We start from the raw sequence: 9,209 nt of genomic DNA, 5'->3' as shown, positions 1-9,209 counted from the left end.
TCCACCCCCATGTGTCGTATCCATGTACACCTCATCATCCGTTGATCCACCCCACGTGTCGTATCCATGTACACCTCATCATCCGTTGATCCACCCCCATGTGTCGTATCCATGTACACCTCATCATCCGTTGATCCACCCCACGTGTCCTATCCATGTACACCTCATCATCCGTTGATCCACCCCATGTGTCATATCCATGTACACCTCATCATCCGTTGATCCACCCCACGTGTCCTATCCATGTACACCTCATCATCTGTTGATCCACCCCCACGTGTCCTATCCATGTACACCTCATCATCCACCCCACGTCATATTGATGTATATGTCATCACACTGCCCTAATGTCTTTCAAACTTGTATAGTGGTCTGTGTATGTATCGGGGTTTATATTTTTACCAAGTGTTTTGATTGAATTATAATTACACTATACATGTATATATAAATGGATGTAAACGGGTGCTCTCTCTCGAACAAAAAACCCCCACTCTTACCCATGCACATAGTGGCATACATAATTGCTCAGTTTTTCTCCTTGTCAAACAGCATTACTCCCAGATTTCCATATTCCATATATATATATCTGTCACAAATACACCGTCCATTTTTTTTTTTTTTTACATTCTGAAAGAACCATTATGGGGCATTCTAATTATGAGATTAGTTGCACCGACTTGTCGCATGCGATGGAATCGTACTGTGAGGACACCTAAATCAGCATGACACTAGTCTTATACATGTATTCAAATTGTTGTAGGTTGGCTCTAACAAAGTGTGATGTTGAAGACGTACACTGTACAAAAGTCTTTTGCACAAATTTGAACATTATTTGAAAATCAGGAAATGCTATCTCACAATAAACAGATTAAAGAAACGGATTAGAGTCGAAAAACTGCAAAATATATTGATTTTGTTACCAGCACATAATGCTCTCTGTAACTCTGATCTAGCATTTTAGATGTCAAACTGAATGTGTTTGGTACCAGTCTTAATACACACAAGTTTCAACAATGTGAACTGCTTTTGAGATGTACATCTTTTGTCAGATTTTTACAAACTAATTTCTTGTGTAAATGTGTACACAATCACATAGGATTAGGACTAATGAATACGTATGTGACGACAACAAGACCAATAAAATGTTTTACATATCAAAATGTATTTTACTTGCTGAAGTACACCTATTATTTACTTAGTAACTACATGTATAGTGCAACTCATTTATAACGAGCGCCCTGAAGTCCTAATTGCATGTGACTTTAAAAGTGGAACTATGTATGAGTCACCGTCATTCCTTTATTATTTCAAGTTGTAGAGCTGTTCTGGGAGTACATACACATGTACATGTATTTTCTCTAACGGCTTATATCAAACTTGGTCATGTACAAGGCTGAATAACTGAAGTGAGAGTGGCTTTGCCGATTCACAGTTTGTAAATGTTTGTGTTTTGTTCACACCTCGAACGTAAAAGAAATAACTGACAACCCACAATTAGTAGGGACTGGCTGTATGTAGCTTCAAAATCACACGACCCACCTATCAGTTATGTGGTGAATTGTTCAGAAACATTTCAAGAAAATTGTCAAGAAACATTTCAAAATCTTAAGTAATCAGAAGCTGGTTCACATGAACAACTGTTTCAAATTGCATAGCATCGAGTTACTTGATCTAAAACACTTGGACTACAGTTCTGTGCTACATTGATGGTCCAAATGTACTTTGAAAAAATTAACTGATTTTCAGTTTGACTACTAAATTAAATGTGGTATTTTTTATTTTAGAATGTGATGCTTCACCAAGTAATCAACTGGTGATTTGCATGATTTTAAAGTTACATAACTGACATGGAAATATATTTCAAAAATGAAATGCATGTCTTCTCTACTGTTTTAGACCGATTTTGATGCGTAGCACTACAGTAGTCAAATGTAACTCGCCCACTGTAACACAAATAATTTAGTCAGTAACCTTACCTTGGGGAAAAAAAATAACGAGAACAGACTTCTAGTTTTTAAATATTCCGTGCATGTACTCTTTTTATGAATGTATGTGTATTTCCAGTTTTGTTGATATGACATTCAAATGTATAATACAGATTAACTGCTGTATATCATTGTTCTATGAGTTAACTATCAAAACACTAAAGAAAGAAAAATAGTTCTAAAAATTACTATATAAGAGAAGTATGTGTAAACAGAATAAACAGTTGAAGCTGGAGATAAAATAATGTTCCAGCATATTATTACTTCCATAATTAAGAATATGATTTTTAACTCTGGTTTCTTTTTTTTATCGATTGCCAATGCTTTTAATTTAATTTTAGCCAACAAATCTGGTGATGTTTTAATTTGTGAATAATAATTATCCTGTTAAAATGTTAATATAATAAATATTTTTATTTGAGTCTTTTGTTTGTTGTATGTTCTTTTAAATATTGTTCCAATACCAGCTGATGACCTAACAATCTTAATAAAGCCTGTTATTAGTTCTAAAGAAAATGTGTGTTTCGTTGATTAGTCATCAACATGTTTTCAAAGGTGTTCCTGATATGGATCATATTTATGATGGGAAGTCATTTGGATAAGAATACTTTGGATCTGTACTTGAATTTTATCATGGATTTTGGACTGTCCTAAAATGCTCTGAATTACATGTACTGTATATAAATATTCAGCTGAGCAGTCAATTCCTTATTTTTGGCTTGTTAACTTTCTTTGAAAAAAATTCTATTAACTTTTTTCATCAATTGCTATTCGAAATTATTCCCCCACCCCCTTTCTGTCCCAGCCAGTCTGATATTGTGCATTAATGTTATCCTGTATTTATATTGCAGCATCACTTGAAAACGCAAATGGGTGGGATCGAACTCAGTCAGGGCGTGACGTAGCGCAGTGGTACTGCGATCGATCTAGGATCAATTTCCGTCAGTGGGCCCATTGGGCTATTTCTCATTCCTGCCAGTGCTCCACAACTGGTGTAACAAAGGCCGTGGTATGTACTATCCTGCCTGTGGGATGGTGCATATAAAAAATCCCTTGCTGTTAATCGAAAATAGCCCGTGAAGTGGCGACAGCAGATTTCCTCTCAATATCTGGTCAGACGCCACATAACCGTAAATAGCGCTCCTCCAAGGTGTTTGTGTTGTAGGATTGACCCACCAATGGTTTTTCCCCCTCAACCAGTGCACCAAGACTGGTATCAAAAGGGGGTTATGGCTGTGGTATGTGCTGTCCCTCATGAGAAAATGCATATATTATACAAGATCCCTTGCTGCTAACTGGAAAATGTAGCGGGGTTTCTCCAAGGCTTGTATAATTTTTTTTAAAGGCATATTGTCAAAGCCAACTGACCTATTTAATGGTCTAACAAAGTATTACTTGAACAAAACTAACTTGATTTGTCCCTAAATGTACTTTATTCAGCCATCTTCAAAACCACCATACTCTATTTATTAATGATATTTTGAAAAATAATTGAATTATGGCAATGGTCCATAATTCAAAAACTAAAATTGCCAAGAGGGTTAACATGGATTTCACCCCACCATGGTTCAGTTACGGTGATACAATAGCTAGATTTGGTTTCCAACAATTAATGTAATTTTTTGTTATTATTCATTTTTAGAGAAATAAGGTCCTTAAATCCGTGACAGTATAGCTTTAATATCAATGTCATCTAATGATGTCTTTAAACAAAACAAACTCAAAATGCGAATATTTTTTATGTTGTTACAATAATAATAATAATAATAAAGAAAACAAATAATAATGCAGGTTGTGTACTCCATTAAATGCATCTGTGGTACTAGTATTTCCCAGTCTAACCTTGTCTATCAAAGTCAAAAAAGGGACTTTATAAGCAGAGGTTTTTAAGATTAGGTTGAGATACATTCAGATGAGTTATCTCGTGGCCTTTGTGTGGTTACAGTGAATTGCCATTACATGTTTAGTTGTATATTTATTAGGCAATTATAAAACAATTATATTATTCCTGCCCTCCAAGAATAAAGGCCTTCTCCATTTTCCCCCTTTTATTGGCCCAAAAAATATTTTTCTTGATGTTTTATTTTTAATACCCCCCAAAAAATTAAATTTTATCCCCTGCTCTCATTTTGATAAAAATCCAACATTTAATTAATGGCCTCATCTACTTTCCATATTCAGCTCAGATGCACAGTCCTTCCATAGCTATTTTATTCCATCCCTGTTGGAATACCGTAACTGGTACCATCCTTACTGTATAATGTAATGTTTTGAATGGCCAAAATTATATTTTCATTTTGCATAATACATAAAACACTGCCTTGTCACAATGAGACTATCAGTTGATATTTCACCGGGTGAGCGCTACAGGTGATACATTGGCCACACACAGATGAATTAAAGGTTAAGTTTGTTTGTTTAACGACACCACTAGAGTACATTGATTTATTAATCATCGGCTATTGGATGTCAAACATATGGTCATTTTGACACAGTCATAAAGATGAAACCTGCTACATTTTTCCATTAGTAGAAAGGGATCATTTATATGCACCATCCCACAGACAGGATAGTACAAACCACAGCCTTTGATGTATCAGTCATGGTGCACTGGCTAGAGCAAGAGACCACAGACATGTTCTAATTGATCTGGATGTAACAATTCTGTTGACCACTATGGGCTGTGCAATCCTTGCTCAGTGGAAACAAACACAAATTACATTCATTTTTTGTCCCGGATAATGTGCAGGTGTGTGTCTGTGCAATTGTAGTGGAAATGCTTTCTTAGAAGTCAGTCTACTACCATTTGTAAACAGCTGGTCTCTCATTAACTACATATAACCTGGAAAGATAGCACAGATAACTGAAGTGTGTCCACAGCACTTGATTCTTGACTGCGATATATGCAGGACAAAAACTTGTTCGGTAATATAAAAATTTACAAACATTTCTACCACCTCACCCTAATATAAAAAGTCTACAATGACTGAGTCCATAAATGTTTTAATTTCAATTCTATTGATTCGATCCTGTGAAAAGTAAAGAACAAAAAGTATGCCGAAAAGGGAATTATTTTTATAAATGATTTAATTGGTGTACATGGTGGCTTTCTAACTGTTGACGAATTTATGGTGAAGTATAATATAATAACGAATTTTTTAGATTATATGTCTTTAATTAAAGCAGTAAAATGTTTCATTGAAAAATATGGAAAATTAAATTGTCAAACTCTGAATTTTTTCCCTAATTATAAACCAGTTTATCTACAAAAGTTAAAGCAGATTTTAAAAGAGAAATAAGGTTGCAAGGAACAATATAAACTGCTATGCAAAACATCACAAATATCAAAATCACAATTAAAATATCAGGAAAAAGGTTTTAACTATTCATTAAGGGAATGGAAAATATATTATAGCATACCCTTTAAATGTACTAGAGATACAACTTTGTGGTGGTTTCAGTACAGAATATTGCATCGAATACTCGCAACTAACCATTTTTTTATATACTATTCACTATATAGATACCAATAAATGTACTTTCTGTAATCTGCTGCCAGAGACAATGGAATACTTATTCTATGATTGTCATTTTGTTAAAAAACTATAGAAATCTATTACAAATTGGATAACAAATACTAAGGGTGAACATATTACTTTTGATAAACATATAGTTATCTTAGGTTTGCCTAATGAACAAAACAGCAGTGTAGTAAACTGGATGATTATTAATATAAAATATATTTATTCTATAAAAATGCAAAAACTAAAATTGAACTTACGATCATTACAACGGACAATTAAAAACAAATTAGAAATTCATAAGTGTATTCTGCTTAAAAACTGAGTAGGTGAGTGGATGATTTTTTTTTTTTAATACAGTAATGTTTTAAATATGAACATTGTGTACATGTAAATAGTCTGTATATACAGTGTGTGTGTGTATATATACTCTTCAAAAAAAGAAACACAAAAGGGTACAAATGGGTTATAACTCATGCTTTGTGAATATAAGGTCATTGCATGTCCCAAACACATTCCCACGGTTACATTCGATAAAACGCAGCTACTGTACAATAAAGTTCCAAAATGTGAATATTCGCAAAAACGCAGCCACGTGCAAACCATGTCACCACTGCACGTGTGTTGTCTGCATGTGCAACATGAACACCGACAGTATAAAAGTGCAGGGTGTTCGCTTGCCTGGCCTCTGTATCTGGCCGACAGTTGACAATCCAGGACATGCCACGTCTCAGTGAACCGCAGAGAAACAATGCCATCGGCCGACTAGACGCAGGCGAATCCAGAACGGCCGTTGCCAGGGCATTCCATGTGTCCCCAAGCACTATCTCCAGACTGTGGGACCGTTACCAGCAACATGGATCAACACGTGACCTCCCTAGATCCGGTCGACCACGGGTCACTACCCCCGGGCAGGACCGCTACATCCGGGTACGCCACCTTCGGGAACGATTGACTACTGCCACCTCCACAGCCGCAGCAATACCAGGTTTGCGCAGGATATCCGACCAGACCGTACGGAACCGCCTACGTGAGGTAGGAATTCGTGCCAGACGTCCAGTTCGAGATGTTATCTTAACACCACAACACCGTCGACTCCGACTGCAGTGGTGCCAGATTCATCGACAATGGCCTCAACTGCGATGGAGACAGGTGTGGTTCAGTGACGAGTCCCGATTTCTGCTCCGACGTCATGATGGAAGATGTCGCGTGTATAGGCGTCGTGGTGAACGTTATGCGGCAAACTGCGTGCAGGAAGTGGACAGATTTGGCGGGGGTAGTGTCATGGTGTGGGCAGCCATCTCACACACTGGCAGAACTGACCTGGTCCACGTGCAGGGCAACCTGAATGCACAGGGCTACATTGACCAGATCCTCCGGCCACACATCGTTCCAGGTATGGCCAACGCCAACGCAGTGTTCCAACATGACAACGCCAGGCCTCACACAGCACGTCTCACAACAGCTTTCCTACAGAACAACAGCATTAATGTCCTTCCTTGGCCATCGACATCACCGGATTTGAACCCAATTGAGCATCTATGGGACGAGTTGGACCGACAGCGACAACCACAGCCCCAGACCCTGCCCGAGCTGGCAGCAGCCTTGCAGGCCGAGTGGGCCACCATCCCCCGGGACGTCATCCGTACTCTGGTTGCTTCAATGGGCAGGCGGTGCCAGGCAGTTGTCAACACACGCGGAGGCCACACCCGGTATTGACTCCAGATGACCTTGACCTTGGTGGTGTGTCCTATCACTTACTCACAATGGACTAGAGTGAATTGTGAACAATCCTGCAACATTTGGTAATTATCGGACTCACCATTCAATAATTAAATCAATTCTCCAAATGTTACGACAATGTGGTTTTGCGTTTCTTCTTTTGAAGAGTATATATATATATATATATATATATATATATATGAAATATAATTAAAATATGTGTACGTCAGTGAGCTCAGGGCACCTCAACCCTGACACTGCCAAATATTTCTGGGGACAATTAAAAAAAAAAAAAGAAAAAAAAAAAGGAACTTATTTTATCATTGGCCATTAGGTTACACGTTGATTTCAACAGATATATAGAGGATAATAAACAAGTTACCAGTTATCAAATTTAAGTCCCAAGTGAAATAATTATTACTTGTCACGAGCTTTAGCAACCAACAAAAATTATTTCACAAGGGACATAAATTTGATAACTGGTAATAGTTGGCTACTGTATTTATTACCTCACCTATTTTTTTCTCTAAAAGCCTTTTAATTTGCATATCCATACATGTAAAGCACTTTTCATACCGTTTTGAGTATTACAGTCACTTTGAATTTCATTCATGTTCAGAGACAGTTAAACTATGTGATGTCATTGTGTATGTTTGCCAAACCATGATAAGGTTTTATTTAGTATCGACAATGTCATTGGTTTGACTGACCAATAATAGTATTTTATTACATACCTATTCAATCTTACTATAGTGATAAAGACATTTTCAAGCTGTGTGATAAATTTATCTGGACCTTCAAGTGGGGAATTCCCTTGTAATCTTACTGGAGTTAGCACTTTTTTGTTACCGACATCATATATGATTTACAAATGACGTCACATCATATTTGAAACATTATATAAGGCTGCCGTAGAGTATGATTCTTAACATTAAGTCAATCCATGGAAGGAATATTAAAGGGACAGACCCTAGTTTTTAAACACTACAGCATATGTTTCACTATTAGAGCCGTTTATGATTACTAAAATCAAACATTACTTTATATTTTATTGTTTAGATTATTCATTTCCGTAGAACCAAAGTGGGGTAATAAATTGTCTAATCTATGGAGGGGTCATGCTAAATTTATCTAATCTATGGAGGGGTCATGCTAAATGTATCTAATCTATGGAGGGGTCATACTAAATGTATCTAATCTATGGAGGGGTCATGTATGTTACTTATTGTCCTGGAGAATTATTTTTAATTCTATAATCAGTCCACATACATTAAGTGCAATTGTTTTAAAAACTGGGTCAGTTTAAGCAATTGTTTGCCAAATTGCCAAATGTGACGTAAAAGTTTAATTTGGTGAATATGTCATCACCAATTCGCCAAAAAGCTCATTCGAAACTGTATCATTTGTGTGTGTATACATGTAGCTATTATAAAAAATAATTCTGTTCCAAGTAAATGTTATTTGAATTTGGCTACAGATTATCTGAACAAATTTTCCAAAGTGCTATTAATATTTGGCGTCCAGCTTAAACCCTGCCGAGTACAAATCCTTAGTGTTAACTACATCATACTCGCCATGACGTTCTTCAACTCATTCCATACCATTAACCCCATTCTCCAATACAGTCATGAACAAACAAGCAAATGGAAATTGTAGTTCTACTAACTTGTGCGATGCAAAACAGATAATTAACATGTAAGATTATATTTATTTACTTAAAATACCAAAAGTAAACATTGTATTTTCCACAACATTTATACAGAATCATGTCAGAGGTTCATTTTTGGCAATGTACAATGTTCAACAAGGTATCATACATGTATACAAGAGTACATAAACGTTTGGAGCCCCACCTACATGTACCAGTACATGGGACGGATCATGTATAGCAAGCCCAGAACACTAGTTTGTCACCTGTCAATTGTCTTATACACATTGGGATATTTTAAATGAGAGCAAATTAATTATGAACCAATTTTCA

The sequence above is a fragment of the Gigantopelta aegis genome, chromosome 7, assembly GCF_016097555.1.
Source record: "Gigantopelta aegis isolate Gae_Host chromosome 7, Gae_host_genome, whole genome shotgun sequence".
Lineage (NCBI taxonomy): Eukaryota > Metazoa > Mollusca > Gastropoda > Neomphalida > Peltospiridae > Gigantopelta > Gigantopelta aegis.
Note: the sequence above shows the minus strand (reverse complement) of the source record.